Genomic DNA, 17,996 nt, shown 5'->3' on the forward strand with positions numbered 1-17,996 from the left:
TCATGTTTAAACTAACTTATACAAGACACTAGCAGAAAGAATACCAAATTCCTAGACAGTGCTAATCATACATAGTACCTGATATTTGATACACAAAACTCTTACAGCCCCAAACAAACAAACAAACAAACAAGAATCTTTAAAATAACCTATAGAAAAGAAGCCAGGCATGGTGTCAAGTACTTGTAATCCCAAGACTGAGGCAGCAGAGACAGGCAGATCCCTAGGACTTGTTAGCCAGACAGCCTATTCTAACTGGCAAGCTCCATGCCAATGAGACCCTGTCTCAAAAACAAGGTAGATGACATATAAGGAATAACACCCAAGGCTGACTTTTGGTTTCCACATATAACTACAGGCAGATGTACTACACAAACATGCACTCACACCAAAAAAAAAAAAAATAAGTAAATAATTAAAGGACTTGGAGACGTTTCACTGAGGAAGGAAGGAACACAAACAGCCAACAAACATGAAAAGATGTTCAACATCCTTAAGTCATTATGGAAATTCAAGTCAAAACCAAAATGAGATGCTACTTCATACCCAATTTAAAATACCTATGGAAGTCAGGCAGTAGTGGCAAACATCTTTAATCCCAGCTCTTGACAGGCAGAGGCAGGCCGACCTCTGAGTTCAAGGCTAGCCTGGTCTACAGAGTTGACCTCAAGTTCCAGAACAGCCAGTGCTATACAGAGAAACCCTGTATCGAAACAAAAGAATAGCTACAAAAAACAGTTTAAAAATTACAAATGCTTGTCAGGATACAGGGAAACTAGAAGTCCCATACATTGTGATGGGAATGTAAAATAGTATAACCACTTTGAAACAGAACATAGCAGCTCCTAAAACACTACAGAGTTAATATGTAACCAGCAATTCTACAGAACAGATACTTCTTTTTAAACAGTATCTTGGTATCCTAGGATGACCCTGAACTTCTGATCCTCCTGACCCCACCTTCAATGTATGTAGCACATTTAGTTTATGGGACACAGGGGATTAAATAAAGGCTTCATGAGCTAAGTAAGCACTCTACAAACTAGGCCACATTTCTAACCCTAAAAAAAATACTAAATGCCAAATGTTTATTACCACATTATTCAAAATAGGTCAAAGGTGAAAAGAACACAAAAACACATCAATAGAGAATGGACAAAAGTGTCTACAGTATACTTACAATGCAGCATTACTCAGTAATAAAAGGACTGAAGTTCTGCTACATTGTACAAGGACAAACCTTGAAAACACTGCTAGTAAAATAAGCCAGAGACAAAAGGACAAACATGATTCTATATATATCACATAACTAGAACATGCAAATTCAGAAACAGACTAGAAGATTGGAGGTTAGAAGGGTCTGGAAGAGCAGGAAATGGGGAGTTGTTGCTTAATGCCTCAAGTTTCTGTTTGGAGTAATGAAAATGTTTTGGAAACAGTGATAAAGGTTGCATAACACTGTGAATGTAATTAGTGCCACTTAACTGTACACTTAAAAAGCGGCTAAAATGACTTTTTGTAATCTATCCACCTATATAAAACACAACTTAATTTTTGAAACAGCAATTAATATATAGATACTTCAGAAGACAGTTTGACAGTTCTTACAAAGCTAAATCTACTGATGGATTATCAGTAAGCCACGCATCTAATTATCCAAATGAGGTAAACATGAAAACTCATATGCTTTATTTATATTTGTCATAAATTATTAGCAACTGAGATGCCCCCTCAATAGTAAACAGATAAACAAACTGGTGATATACCATAAATAAAATATTAACAATGATAAAAAGATATGACCTATCAATCTTCAGAAAGATGCAGAACTAGCTGGGTGGGATGGCACACAACATATAATCCCAGCACACAGGAGGCAGAGGCAGGAGAATCATTCCAAGTTTGAGGCCAAGCAAGACTACATAGCAAGAGTCTGTCAGAAAAGAAAACACCAACAAAGAACCTTTGATGCATTACTGTATGAAAGAACCAGCTTGAAAAGGCTACAGAGAGTATGACTCCAATTATATGACATTCTGGAAGAGACAAAACTGCAGAGACAGTGAAAGATCTGTGGTTGCTAAGGATACAAGGAGGAGTGGGGGAACCAGGGATGGAACTAGAACAAGCATATGAACATGCAGAGGGGCCCATAGAGTAGTCACTGTCTGATGCTATCATGGTAGAATCACAAAATTATGTATTGTCAAATTCCAAAGAATGAACTCAAATATGAACTATGAATTTTCATTAACAATGTATCAATAATTGGTCATCAACTGTACCAAATGCACTACATTAATACAAGATGTTAATAATAGAAGTTGGAGTTAAGGTAAGTATGCAGAAATGCTGTACTTACTGGTCATTTTTTTCTATCTAAAACTACTCTAAAGTATGACTTTTAGTAAGAAAGAAAAGGGCTAGAGAGATGGTTGAATGGTTAAGAGCACTTGCTGCTCTTACAGAGCACCACATGGCAACTCCTAATTGTCTATAACTCTATGTCCAGGGGATTTGATGCCCTTTTCTGTCCTCCACAGGCACCAAGCATGCACACAGTATACACACAAATATGAAGGCAAAACACTCATACATATGGTGGGGAGTGGTGGCGCACACGCCTTTAATCTCAGTGGAGGCAAGCAGATCTCTGAGTTCAAGACCAGTCTGGTCTACAAAGCAGTTTCCAGGACAGTCAGGGCTGTCATATAGAGAAACCGTCTTGAAAAACAAAACAAAACCAAAAAAAAACCCACTCATACACACATAAATAAATAAATCTTTAAAAAACAGAAAGAAGGGAATCAACTCCTCCAAGTTCCCTCTGACTTCCACAAGCACACTATGCATGGTATGTGCACACACACAGTAATACATAAATAATGTAATAAAAAAATTTAAGCCAAAGGGAAGGAGTAAAAAATGTCCAAGTGAGGAGGGATATGGATGTGGCACAGTGCTTGCCTAACATACACAAGGCCCCAGGTTCTATCTCCAACACAGAGGAAACAAAAAATTGCAAATGGAAGAGATGATTGGTTAAAGAAATGTGAGCCTTCACAGAAGAAAAGACATTTGAGAAAGGCCTTGAAGAGTAACAGCCTCATGAAATGGTTAATGGTCAAATATATGGACCTACAACTAAGAATGGAGACGTTTCTGGGCACACAGAGTAATATGAGGAAGCTGGGAGTTGGGACAACAAAGACAGAGAGGTGTCTACACATGTTCTACACACAAATAAGAGGTATGGCAAGAGCTGCATTTGGAAGATTTTCTGGCAGTAGATAAGACACTGGGAAAAAAGTTATTTTCAGGAGGCTGGAGAAGCAACTTAGGCAACTTCCTCTGTGCCCACTTAACCTACTTCCAACTTTATCTGCAACAGCCATGAGCTGCCTCCTGCAGAGGGTTGCTCAGCATCTCTGTAGGGTACCTTCAACTCCCAAACTTTAAACAGACATCTAGAAAGAAAATAATTATTAGCCTGTATCATAGAGGGGTATAACCTTAAGGTACATATTCCAATCAAAATATGAACCCCTATTGTAGCCAAATACTACTCTAACGAACAGGGATGGAGCTCATATTAGGAGAGGAAACAGACAAGAGACAAAATGTCAGAGAAAACAGAGCAGAAAAGGAAGCTGCCTGAACTCTGGGTAGACATGGAAGGTCTTCTGCATGGAGAGGAGGAAGCAACTACATGGTATGAAATTTTTATAACACATCTTACATAAGAAAACAGATTTTGGAGCCACACCAAGCCTGGCCCTGGCTCTATCACATAGTAACTAAGTAACTGCTCTTAAATTACAGCTCTCTCATCTATTTCTTTTATCTTCATTTTACTAATAAAGTACTAATAAATGACACAGGCTGGCCTCAAACTCAGATATTCACCTATCCGTGCCTCCCAAATGCTGGGATTAAGGGCATGCACTATTACACCTGGCCCTAAAAACTATACACGATTTAGCTTAAACTTTCTGAAATAAATATGGTTTCCCTCACTAGTAATTAAGAACCACTTCCAGGATCTCCATGGATATCAGGTGGATGCTCAAGTTCCCTACATAAAATGGCTCATTTTTATAACCTTCAAAAATAACCTCTCATATAATTTAAATCTAGATTACTTAATAATCAGTACTATATAAAAGTTATCAAAATATATTGTGTTATTCACAGAATAATGATAAAAATATAATTTTTAAATTTTTCATTTACGTTTGGCTGAATCAGTGGAGTTGGAAACCATAGACAGAAAGGGTCAAACCTAATGAGTCTTCTGTTCTAGAAACAGAACACTATTTCATAAAATAACATGAAGAATCACCTCCAGCCACAAAGACACTTCTAAAAGCTGCTTTAGTTAAAATATATATATTAGGCTAACAATTATGATATGAGATTACATTTTATACTGTTAATTTAGTAGTTAAATCTTATTTTTAATAGAAAAAATATTATAAGATGTATATTTTAATAGGTGAATATGCTGAATTAGGTCAACAAATAAGAAACTGGTTGGCTACAGAATTAAGTCTTGATTCACTTATAAATGGAAGACGACAAAGCTTCCCCTTTTCCTCTTCTCAAATGACTTAATTTAGAATGAACTAAGGCAAAGATAAAACATTACTCCATTCTTCCCTAGAAAACCGCATCAGTTATTAATCTGCAAATGAACTCAGATATATGACTTCTACATGATCAATGCTGTGACTTCACACTGGCAAAGATACTTCTTGGAACTGAATTATCACTAGGTTCCTAGAAAAGACTTTCCTAATGAACCACAGCAAGCCTCTACAGCAGGTACAGATGGGCCAATGTCAAATATTATAAATATTCATATAAAAATGGAGAGGGGGGGAGGGTGGAGATAATGCTTGGTCTGTTGAGAAATATTTACTAAGCTTCTCTAAAAAAGGATTATATAAATGCTTTAGCTACTATCACAGGAATTCAATTTCAACTCATTTTTTGTATATGATGTATGCATGTGTTTGTGTTCATGTGGTTGTTAGTGCTCAAGCATTTGTGTGCACGTTAGTGGGGCCAGAGGTTGATGACAGCTATATTCCTCTATGACTCTCTTTTTCAGGGGTGTGCTCAGGGGAGAGCACCACAGACATGGAGCTCACTGATTTGGCAAGACTAACTGGCCAGCAAGCTCCAGGGATCCTTCTGCATATGCCTCTCCAGAGTTAGGGTTACAGTCATGTACCACCATGCCACACCTGGCTTTTCATGTAGGTAAAAGAAATGTGAACTCAGTCCTCAATGCTTATGCAGCAAGTACTTTACCAATGAGTCATTTCCCTAGCCTTCTGACTCATTAATAACTTTTTCAAGATGTCTTACATACAGGTATGTGACAAAACAAAATTACAAGAATCTGAATATATAGATTTCCGCTGAAATCATAAAGCTTAATATTTTTATTCTGAAAATAAGTTGACTTTTTAAATCTAGTAAACAGTTGACTGAGCATCACTCTTTGAAACCGAGTTAGATGCTCAGTGTGTAAAATAAAGCAAATAAAACAAAAATAAGCAAGTAACAAACTCATAGAACCTATTAATTCAGAAAGGACCCTGAACGGTGAAAGCATCTGATCCTTCCCATGGCATATTTTTTGAGAGAGTTGGTAGCAAAACTCTATTTTACTTATTGATTCAGTCAAAAATACTTGCTGCCAGGCAGTGGCAACACACCCCTTTAATCCCAGCAATGGGAGGTGGAGGCAAAGGTAGGTAGATCCGAGTTCGAGGCCAGCTTGGTCTACACAGTGAGTTCCAGGACAGCCAGGACTGTTACACAGAGAAACCTTGTCTCCAAAAAAATAAAATAAATTTGCTGAGCACAAACAATATACCATGTACCACTCTGCATGTTGGGAATGCACTGGTGACTGTCCAGTCCTTATCCTCTCACAGATGGCTCCCAGAAAGACAGTTCTCCATTCTGCTTTTCCTATGATCCAAAACCAAATCTCTCCTCTTCCAAAGGATCATGTACCTACTTGCCAAGTTGTTTCCCACTCATTCAAATTAAATACAGAATGACATCAAGTACAGTTAAGAGTAAAGTTCACAGGCAAGGTGCCCAACACAAAAAGCTGGCTCTGCTATGTACTAGCTAGGTGACCTTGGTCAAGTTGCTCAATTCTTCCAAGATTCAGTTTGTTCATCTGGAAAAATGGGAGATATCCTTACCTTCTAATTTTTCTAAGAATATAAATAAGTCAACATTTGTCAAGTATTTAAAATGTCTAGCTCTTAAAATTTGTTATGTAAAAATTGTTCTTTATAATGAGTTTTTGGTCACTGGAATACCCTTGCCTATCTGTTTTGACGTTAAAGCAGATTAGTGCCAGAATTTCCTACAAGTCTATTTTACTTAAACCAGTTGCTGCTATAGCTCCTGCTTCCGCTTGTGAGGCTTGGGCTTTAGGCATGGAGAAAACCAGAAGAGGCAAAACTCACTGGTTCATCATTTGGCTCCAACCCTCCCATTTCTTCACCTCCAGCCTTCCTCACCGGGAGAAAAAGCCTCTTCATCATACACTACACCTCTCTTCCCAAACCATCTTCTACTTCTGTGAATCAAGTATGCGAAGTCAACGTCCATCCTCTCGGCCTTAGGCTGCTTGGGCCCCACCTGCTTCTGACCACCTACCTTGTCAACTCAGGGCCTTGCTCCAATACCTACTGTGCTGCAGCAACAGACCACATACTTTCAACCTCAGTCTTAAGAACTTGTCCTCGGGATGCTCCCTCTCCACTGCTCCCACAGCTCTCTCCTGTCTATCCTTTAAGACCCACTAAATGTCTCCTTTTCTATAGCTTTCTCTTATATTTTCCATACTCAATCAGGAGTAACAGCCTCTTCCATGGTTCTCCCCTAGCTCTCATTACATCACTGTTACAGCCTTATAAATCCTTTGTAAATTTTATAAATGTTAATTTCCTATGTCTGACTCTCCCACAGACACTGAACTCTAGGAAGAAGGAAGGTGAAGGAAGATATTTTATTTTGGCATTTCTTGTACATAGAATGGAATCTACTTAGCAATCTTGGCTGATGTGACAATCTTTTTCTCAGATGTAATTCATTCCCTTTAAGTTTCATGAACCCCCTTATCTTCAGGGAAAGTCAACTTTCAGCACATATTAACCAGTGTAGCAAATTTTTATTTTCATTTCACAGAAACACTTAAAGAGGGCTGGAGAGATGGCTCAGAGGTTAAGAGCACTGACTGTTCTTCCAGAGGTCCTGAGTTCAATTCCCAGCAACCACATGGCTCACAACCATCTGTAATGAGATCTGGTGCCCTCTTCTGGCCTGCAGTCATACATGCTGTATACATAATAAATAAATTAAAAAAAAAAAAACTCTTAATGATACCAACTATTTCTTTCATTCCAATTCAAATTTCTCCTATGGAATATACTAGAACTCAATTCCACTTCCACAAAATCTTGTTCAATCAAAAGATGCAAATCTACTGCCATTATATTTATTTTTCAGTGCTAGAGATGGAACTTGGGGCCTTGTGCAAGTTAAGCAAATCCTTTACCACTGAGCTCCACGCTCAGGCCCCTTTGCCAAGTTTAAACTCACTGGGTTGACTCACTGGGTAGGGGTAGCAGTGAATTTAATGCAACATGTACTTTTTCATTTTGTCTGTTCACACAAGTGCAGGTATAACTATAAACTATTCAAGTTGGCTTCACTGGTTGTGCAAGAGTTTGTACATTCTGCTCTTAATACATTCACCAAACTGCCCTCCAGTAGGATAATCACTAAACACAAATAATAGTGATACTGTTCTAAAATTCCCAGCTTTCCTCACAGGACAGGGAGTTCTTCAGTTTCTTCACCTAACCCACCAATGTTCCCTCCAGGCCTCTCTGCAGCTGTTTCACAGAGCTGAGGAACAGCTGGCCACTGCTCTTCAACATACCCTAGAACCAAGATTTTCATTATCTTGTTGCTCCTATCAGATTAAATTATCTCAAGTCATAGTTCCTCCTAAGTTTTCTCTATTCTTAATTTTAGTTACTCATAGAAACACCTTGTAATTTTCTACAATGAATTTAAATTCAACATATGTGAACCTATGCCAACCTATGTGAAAAGACATAACGACAAAAAGCTTAACACAGCATCTTGGTCACCTGAAAATAGACAAATCTGTGGAGAAATAAACATATCTCATATTACATAACCTATGACCTACACTGACATAGAGTCAGAGGTTGAGGGTAGGTCACAATAGAGCAATGGATCATAGGCAAAACAGTACTTTCATTGTCAAAGCTATATAAATATAAATATAAATGGCTCTGACTAGGACCTAAGAGTCCAGTCAAGTGCTGTTTGAAAATATTTCTCAAGTCTTCTTTCCTTTAAACAAAAATTTTATGTAGGGATCCAAGAGGTAACAGAAGAGTTGCTCTGCTGGGACTGGGTTAAAATGAACCTCACTCCCACCCCCAATCTGCGCCAAATCTGCAGAACTGGGACAGCCCAGCAACCAAGGCTAAAAGTGCTTCCCGTCTCACTCTAGTGTTTTATTTTAATTTGCTTTGGTTTGAAACAGGGTCCTGTGTGAACCTGGCTGTCCTAGAACTCACTACATACACCAGCCTGGCCTCCAACTAACAGAGATCTGTCTCTCTGTCTCTAGAATGCCGGGATTAAGGATGACCAGCTTTGGTATTTTATTTTTGTGTACAGTTAAATATACATTTGTGCAGGGGGCATATGAGTGAAAGGATAAGCTTGAGTACAGGTCCTTGGGTACCTTCCACATTTTGTTTGAGGCAGGGATCTCTAATTGCCCTGGAACTTTGCCAAGCAGAGTAAGCTAACTAGCTAGCAAGCAAGTTGGCTTCTGGGCATTCAAACTCAGGTCCTCACATTCGTTAGGCAATCAACTGAGCCATCTTTCCAGACCACAACTCATATTTTGTTTTGCTTTTGATGTATGTACATTCATGTATAAACATGTGGACGCCTAGAGGCCAGAGAATGACACTGCGTGTTTTTCTCAACTGCTCTCCACCTTATTTTTTGAGACAGGGTCTCCCCGCAAGTATCCTTCTGTATCCTCACCACTGAGATTACAGGTCTGCACTATAGTGCCTGTTTTGTTTGTTTTACTTTGTTGACAGAGGGTCTCACTTATATAGTCTTGGTGGATCTGGAACTCATTATATAGACCAGGCTGGCCTCCAACTCACAGATCACAGAGATCTGCCTACCTCTGCTTCCTGACCACGTAACTGACTTTTTTTTTTTTTTTTTGGTTTTTCGAGACAGAGTTTCTCTGTGTAGCTTTGCGCCTTTCCTGGAACTCGCTTTGTAGACCAGGCTGGCCTCGAACTCAGAGATCCACCTGGCTCTGCCTCCCAAGTGCTGGGATTAAAGGCGTGCGCCACCACCGCCCAGCACGTAACTGACTTTTTAAAAAACCACAAGTACACCTGGCGGTGGTGGCACTCGCCAGGCAGAGGCAGGAGGATCTTTGTGAGTTTGAGGCCAGCCTGGTCTACAAAGCGAGTTCCAGGAAAGGCGCAAAGCTACACAGAGAAACCCTGTCTCGAAAAACAAAAAACAAAAAACAAACAAAAAAAAAAAGTACTAGAGAAAAAAATTGGGGAAGAGGGCAAAAATAAGAGTAGGAAAAGCAATAAAAATTAAATCTCAGATACTTCTTTCAGATGATGCTTCAAGTTGGAAGTAACAGATTCAAAATGAATTCTGGAATCTAGTTTAATCCCTAAGTTTTTTTCAAATATAATTTACTTATAAAATTATAAACAATACAAGATCTAATCAGGTTTGATATCTATCAAGACCCAGAACATTTCCATCACTCCAGAACAGTGATTCTCAACCTGTGGGTCGAGACCCTTTGGGTCCAATTACTCTTTGGGGGGATATCAGATATCCTGGCACATCAGATATTTACATTATGATTCATAACAGTAGCAAAATTATAGTTAAAAAGTAGCAACAATTTAATTTATGGTTGGGGTCACCACATGAGGAACTGATTTAAAGGAAAATTAGCATTAGTTAAGTAGAGAACCACTACTCTAGAAACTTATGTCCCCCTCTTAGTCAATTTTCATCCACCCAGAGGGCAAAAAATTAAAGCCAGACATTGAGGCAAAGACCTGTAATCCCAGTATTTGGAAAGAGGAAGCAGAAAGATCAGAAGTTCAAGGCCACCCTCAGCTACATAACAAGTTTGAGACCAGCTTGGGCTACATGAGACCTGCCTATGAAAAAAAAACAAAAACAAAGTATTATCAATCCTGTTCCTGGTATCAAGGTTAGTTTTGGCTTATAAATAAGATGATCCATTTTCTAACTTTTCACTCAGTGGATCTGTTAGACTTATCTTTATTACAGTGTTTCTTTTTGTTGTTGAACCGCCTTCCATTATATGCATGTACTAGTTTGTTTATCTTGCCAATGGACAGACATCTGGACTATTTCTGGGGTATGATTAGTATGAGAATAACTGCTATAAGCATTCCTGCATACGGCTTAGTTGTGGAAAATTTTGTTTCTTCTGAATAAATACATAAAAATGAAACTGCTTGGTCACAAAATATGTATGTCCAACTTTCTAAGAATTTCTTAAGTTTCCCAAAGTGGTTACATCGTTTTACACACCCACCAACAGTGTACCAAACTTCTACATATACTGTTTGAGAAACTCTACCTATGCTACAACCAAACTAGCGCTCCTTTAGCTCTCCAAACACACTTCTACTATTTTAAGAACTCTGCAGATGTACACCAAGAACATTTTCTCTTCTTACTCCACTTTCTATACTGCTTATTTTCTGGTATTTATTCATTCCACAAATACCATGAAGGAAGAGAAAAAGCTAGGCTAGTCAGTGTTCTGGATGGATGAAGTAGCATCTTCAAGGAACTGAAAAGTAAATGTAGCTGGAAACCAGCAAAAGCATCAAGATAAGCAGTCTGGAGCCAGGCAGAAGGGGTCTGTTTTCTCTACAGGGGGGCTATGGGAAACCATTAAAATATTTTAATTAGGAAAGAGAGGTGACTCTTATGCTCTGAGCAAGGTAGGATAGAGGCAGGTGTGAGTAGAAATAGAAGACCATGTTAAAGGCCACCAGTGTTCCACTGAGAATGAGTATGGCACTGCGGGTATTGGGAAGAGGATAGAAGTGTCATTACAGGAGTTATATTACAGAGCTGCAGAGACAACTCCACAGCTGAGGGCACTGGCTGCTCTTCCAGGGAACCTGAGTTAGATTCCCAGCACCCACAGGGCAGCTCACGATCATCGGGAACTCACTGCAGGCAATCTGACACGCTCTTCTGGCCTCAAGCACCAGGCACACAAGTGGTACACAGACATACATGCAGGAAAAACACCCATATACATAAAATTAAAAACAATTTTTAAAAAGAAAGTTATATTATGGAAATAGTATTGACAGTAACTAGGGGTTAAGACTGTTACCTTTTAACATGGTCTTATAATTAAAACCCAGAGCCAAAACAAAAACAAAAACAAAACAAAACAAAACACCCAGAGCCAGGTATCAGAGTGAAAACTGAAAGATCAGAGAAGCAGAGCAAGCCACAGCCACCACCTCTTACCTCACCAACTGCTCAGCCTGAAAGAACATGACTTCCTGTCTCCTCCTGTCTTGTATTCCTTTCTCTGTCCAGCCATATTACTTCCTGTCTCAACCTTCCTAGAGCTGGAATTTAAGGTGTGTGCCACTACTGCCTTTTAGACTGTATCAATCTCGTGTAGCAGCCCAGCGTGGCCTTGAGCTCATAGAGATGGATCTCTGCCTCCCAAGTGCTAGGATTAAAGGTGTGTGCCATCACTGCCTGACCTCTATGTTTAATCTAGTGGCTGGCTCTGTCCTCTCATCTTCTGGCAAATTATTAGAGTACAACAAACTATCATCACGTAAGACTGTGACTTAGGAGACTGGAAAAGTAGTGATGCTATTGGGGGAAAGGGAGACCTGTAGAAATGTTAATCCTAATATGAAAGCGGAATAATTATGTCTTTTTGTTTTTGTGCACTGTGAAGTCAGTGTGGTTAGGGACTAGTCAGAAGAACTGAAGGGAGATCATTTGTGGTGCCCTGTAAAAGCTTCAAGAAAGAAAAATGTCTGTTTCTAACTGTCCTAATAAAAACTGCTGAGACCTAAGTGTGGTAGATTATGCCTAGCACTCAGGAGAATCATTAAGTTCACAGACAGCCTGGGCTACAAGAGTGAGACCCTGTTTCAAAAAAAAAAAAAAAAGGTAGATAAGGTAGATGTCCTATTGCAGAAAATATCCTTTGGTATGTTTATATTGAAGGCTTCACATTAAGGTGGTAAACACTAATGGCTTCTGTATGTATAGTATCTTGCTAGGTATTGCTTCAAACAGAGGGTCCCAAATGACTGAGTGGAAGTGGGGTAGAAAAGTGGTAAAAGAAGCAAGGGCAGCTATCAGAGGCTCTGACAAGGGATGACAGAGAACATGAGACAGGCTTTGTTGTCAAAGCTAGGAAGTTCATCTTCTTTCTCAGCTAACTGGTGTCCAGCCTGCATTTTGCTTCCCTTCTATCTATGATTACAGAATTTTTGTCTGTTTGCTTGTGTTCCCGAGAGAAGTTTCTCTATATAACAGTTCTGGCTGTCCTGGAACTTGCTCTGAAGACCAGGGTGGCCCTGAACTCACAGAAATCCACCTGCCTCTGCCTCCCAAATGCTAGGATTAAAGGCGTGCACCACCACCACCTAGCTGAATACAGAATTTTAAAGCCTGGAAAAAAACAAAAACAAAAAAAGAAGAACGAAGCAGTAGAAGAGATGGCTCAGCAAAGAATGCTTGCTGCTCTTCCCTGGGACCTGAGTTGGGTCCTCAACACCTACATCAGGCAATTGTAACTCCACCTGTAACTCCAGCTCTAAGGGATCCAGCACCCTCTTCTAGCCTCCACAGGCACCCACACCCACATATACAAATAAATAATACAATCTTTTTTAAAAAAAGAAAAAACCTAGTTTAACCCTTTGACTTTACAGCTCAGGAAAAAGTGAAAGAATGGTGACTTTACAGTGATACAGTCAAAGGTGGGGCCTGGCTCTTTGCCAGGCAGGCAAAGTGCTTTTCATGCAAGCCTAAGTACCTGATCTGATCCCCAGTACCCACATAAAAGCTGGGCACACAGCTGTGCTCCACCCAGACATGCGCATGCACACCTGCATACACATACATACATATACACAAACATCTTAAATGTACTCTAATTTAAAAAAAAAAAATCACCAGGGTGTGATGGGGTATGCACTCCTTTAATCCCAGCACCTATGAGGCCTCTGAGAGGCAGGTGAATTTCTGTGAGTTCTGGCAGCAAGGTCTATGAAGAGAGATCCAAAACTGCCAGGCTACAAAGAAAAACCTGGTATACAAACAAACAAACTCCATGCAGTCCCAATCTTAAGAAATTAAGAAAGAAATATATAATATAATGCTGTAGATAAAGATTATTACTATTACTTTTCACAAAGATGAACCGTGTCGGCGCCTTAGGCCCCAGTGGCCTCTCATCCTGATGATGTCTCGATCCACAATATGAAATATGGAGATATGTTTATTATCAATTGTCCAGTTAAAATTCAGCCTTTTAGATGTGAGTATAACTTTTGATGTGTGGCTAAAATTGGGCTCTACAATTCAAGCGCTAAGGTTCCAGCAGTACTGAGTTCTTTAGCTCAGTTACTGGACACTTCAGTTACAGGACAGCCCAGGTTTCACTTCTATGATCAAAAGTATGAACCACTACTTTGGAAGCCAGAAAAATATTCACTGTGCCTGATAACAGTAGGGATTCTTATTAAGTTCAGTGGCACATACCTGATGCTAGCACTTGGGATGTGGAAGCAGGAGGAACAGGGGTTCAGGGTCAGCCTCAACTCAATAGTGAGGATAAGCCAGCCTGGGATACATATGAAGGAAGGGAAAAAAAACACAGGGCCTCTTGAGAAGAGCTACTGGGGCTGGCCAGATAAAATTCGGTGTTGTTTTTTAAGTGAGGGAGAAAGCACATTTGTTGTAGAAAGCATATATTTAATGGTGGTTGCAGACTATGAGAAGAGCACATTACTCCCTAGAAGTGGCTTTGGGTACTTTTTCCGAGGTTCAAGGCCAAAGTAAATTATTTAACATTACTTTTTACTTGCCCTACAGATTAATCTGACTGCCCAGCCTACAGAATGTCTACAGAACAGGGGCCACCTTTAAAGCCACTCCACATCACCAATATGTTGAGCTTTCTTTCTTCTATGTAACCCAAGCTGGCCTTAAACTCACAACCCTGCTTCTGCCTCATGAGTTCCAGGATCATAGGCAGGCATCGCCACATCCACCTATCTATTTTTATTCTCTTTGTAGCTATTACCAAATGACATTCTTACTTATTTAGTTTACATTCTGTTTACAGAGTGGCTCCTTCTCTATCTGCCCCCACCACTGTATCTCCCATTCTTTAGAGAAGTATGTTATTGCAAATTACATGACCTAAGCAGTATCGTAATCAAGATTTGGGGGTGTAATATTCAAACAAAAAAATCATCTTCCTATCATGCTGATTCATAGTCAAGTGTCCAAAGCCTTACAACAGGGATACAACAGCTTACAACAGAGATAGTTTCCTATTGTAAGCTAGTATATTCTCATTCATTTTCGGGTTTTTTTTTTGTTGTTTTTGAAACAGGGTCTCCTATAGCTTCGCCCAGCCAAGAACACTATGTAGACCAGGCTAACCTCGAAGTCACAGAGACCTGCCTAGCTCTACAAGTGCTGGGACTGAAAGCATATACCGCCACACCCAGCCCTATGTTTCTGTTTGTTTTTCTTGACAGGGTTTCTCTGTGTAATCCTGGCTGTCTTAAAACTCAGTCTGTAGACCAGGCTGGCCTCAAACTCAGAGATCTCCCTGCCTCTTCCTTCTAGAGTGCTGGGATTAAAGGCTCTATGTTCTTAAATCCACATAAAGAGTTACCAGCTGAGGCCACAGTTATACCAACAATACTTTATGTAGCAAGCACATCTTCCTGCTGGTCCTGTGCATTACCTGTAAAGCAAGCATGGCCCTAATATAGGACACTGAATTTTATTTGTCATCAGGAGAATCTTTTCACCAAACTATGGGTTTCATGGTCACAAGATTCTGGAGAGGATTAGGGATGTAGCTCAGTGGCAGAGGTACCTGCCTCGCACAAATTAGGCTCTAGTCTCAATCTCCAGAAGACTTTCAAGGGCCCAAAACTAAAACTACCCCCAAGAGGACGTAATGCTGAAGGAATACAGGCGAAAGTGCTATTTTGCATAAATGTATGTCAACAGTCTCACTTGATTCCTGTACACCTCAAACCAGTACACAGACAAGAAAGACAACCTTTTAAGTTTTGTAATTTTTTCAGCTGATGTTTCCACCAGCTCAAGAGAGAATGGCAGAACTAGGTATGAAAGAGAAACTTCTTACAGATTAACTCTTAGGCATACCAGCAATGTTGGTCAAGCATGGGCAAACTGAAAAGTTGAAAAAATTTCCAAGGGTCACAAAAAACACTTCCCTGTATTTCACCCTAGTCCAGATTTCATATTCAGCATAGTTTTTGTTTGTGTGTGTAAGAGCCAATAGGGTGGAATGACAGGAGGAAGATAACAGATTTTTAGGGCCACACCTACCACTATCTGATGTGCACCTCAAGCAGTTCAGTTAGTTATACTCAAGCCCCACCTCTCACTAGCTCTATGTACTCTAAGGAAAAGGATGATAAACAACTCTCAGGTCTACTGGGTAGACATTAAAACAGTTTAAAATTCCTCGACCAGAGTTTAAAGATTTTGTTTTTAATGCAATCCTTTCCTATCTCTAAGAGAAAGTAAAACTTAATAAAATCCTAGTTCTAACTTCTTGGTCAAAGTAGATGTGACCATTCCACTATATACCACTTCATTTTCATAGTCAAGAAAAAGTATTCTGCTAAAATATTTTAACACCAAAAAGGAAAATCTCCTAATATCTTACCAGTGTAAGGTCTTCTCTTTCACACACACAGACACAAACACAGACGCACGCATGCACGCACAAATCACTTCGCTAAAGTTTTATAGTAATTTTTCTTCATAAGCTATAAAACAGGCATAATTAATATACACCTGAGTGTGATAGGTGCTTCCAATCTGAGTAGCTAGAACTTTTACAAATCATACAGTGAACACAAGGTCATAATTCAAACCCTAACAGAATTGTTTATTTTCAAAATTTTCAAATAATTCATCTGTGTAGTCATATAAGTATCTCCTTATGTGGTAGGCTTGATGTTAATATACAAGAAAGAAAACCTCTATTAACACATATACAAGATTGACATTATGAGCTCATTCCCCCATCTATGCTAAGACCATTTTTAAACTGTGCAGACAAAATAAAAAGGTGATCTAAGAAAGACACAGTTAACTGGGTGTGGTGCATACCTATATAATCCCAGGTGAACATAATCTGGAAGCAGAAGGATCACTGAAAGTTCAGTCAGGACTAAGTTGCAAAAATAAATTAATTAATTAAATTTTAAGAGGCACAGGACACCATATTAAGTATATGTCTTTCAAATATTACAATACTAAAAGTCTAGGACAAACAAGAGCAAAATCTGAGGCTGGTCTAGAAGAATTTACCATGCAAAAAACATACGGCCCACAGCCCTCACACACAGAAAAATCAGTGAAACTAACTGGGGTTCTTCAGCATCTGCCAGGAAGCATCCCGCTACCATTAAGGAATAAACAGGGGATGCAAATAAATAACTACTGCATCCTGAGGTGAATGTTAATTCTACTAGCCTACTACCTCACATCATGAAATTCTTCTTCGTCCCTACTGAAGACAGAAATTGAAATTTCAAGTTAGCCAAGTGCCTAAAAGAACTTGAAATAGCATCCCTTCCCAACATGAAAAGGACTTCCAATAAAAACAGACCCAATCATCTTATTCACATTCCCCAAGTAGCCAGTGCCCAAAATCTTTTTTCTGAAAACTCTTCCACAAAGAAAGAATATAATAATATTCACTCAACATAGGCTAGACTGCTATTAATAGTGTGCATTTTCTCTTCAGAAGCACATTAAAAGCACTGGAGATTTGAGGGAAAACTACCCGGACAAGTTACCTTTCCAATCCAGTAAGTCACATCTTGCATTTTTTTTTTTCCCCAGAAAAGTTGCTATGGTCAAAATGAGAGCACGAAACGGGAGTGGGAGAACCACCAAGCCAAACTCAAACAAACCTTCGAAATGTCTGGCCTGCAAGGAAGTCTTTAACAGAAGTGTAATTGAGGCACTGAGAGGGTAGGGAACTTGCCCAGGGCTACAGTTTATTTGGTGGCCAAGCTGGAAGTGCATTCCTGGCCTCCTAGACTGGAATTTAGTAGTTTCCCCAGCCGCCAAGGCTACTCCGTGTAAAACGTTTTATAAAACTCTTCACTAAGGCTGTTAGCATAAGGGTCCAATTATCATTCAAAGATCAGCCTGTTAGATAATAGCTCAAAAATTCCATCCATTTTACAGCCTTTACCAGAGTCACCTAATCTCTGGGGGAACGCAGAGGGGGAGGAATCCCTAATTCTGATTCGACCCCAAAGGGGTCTGATACAGACAGGCAAGCAACGCTGGTGCCCGCACCCACAAACCGTGGAGAAAGCCTCAGCAACACTCGCCCCAAGACTAAATTCCACTCCCATCTCGGCGCACTCAAGACATTCCACCTCCCGCCGCAGGCCGGATAGCCAACTCTCCTCCAAAGCACCACTTTCCCGAGAAAATCGGGAAGGGAGACCCAGAGTCGCCTTCCCACACCCCTAGCCCCCGATAAGGAGCTCCTCCGCGGACTCGGCGGGACCCCACGCCCTGCC

The 17,996-nt window shown here is 39.8% G+C and overlaps 1 protein-coding gene across 7 annotated transcripts in view; it reads right to left on the reverse strand.

Moving 5' to 3' along the window:
- Positions 1 to 17,996, reverse strand: part of Tcf20 (transcription factor 20) — a 183,931-nt gene that overhangs the window by 77,291 nt on the left and 88,644 nt on the right. The window lies entirely within an intron of this gene.

This window comes from Peromyscus maniculatus, chromosome 20, assembly GCF_049852395.1.
Source record: "Peromyscus maniculatus bairdii isolate BWxNUB_F1_BW_parent chromosome 20, HU_Pman_BW_mat_3.1, whole genome shotgun sequence".
NCBI classification, from domain to species: Eukaryota; Metazoa; Chordata; class Mammalia; order Rodentia; family Cricetidae; genus Peromyscus; species Peromyscus maniculatus.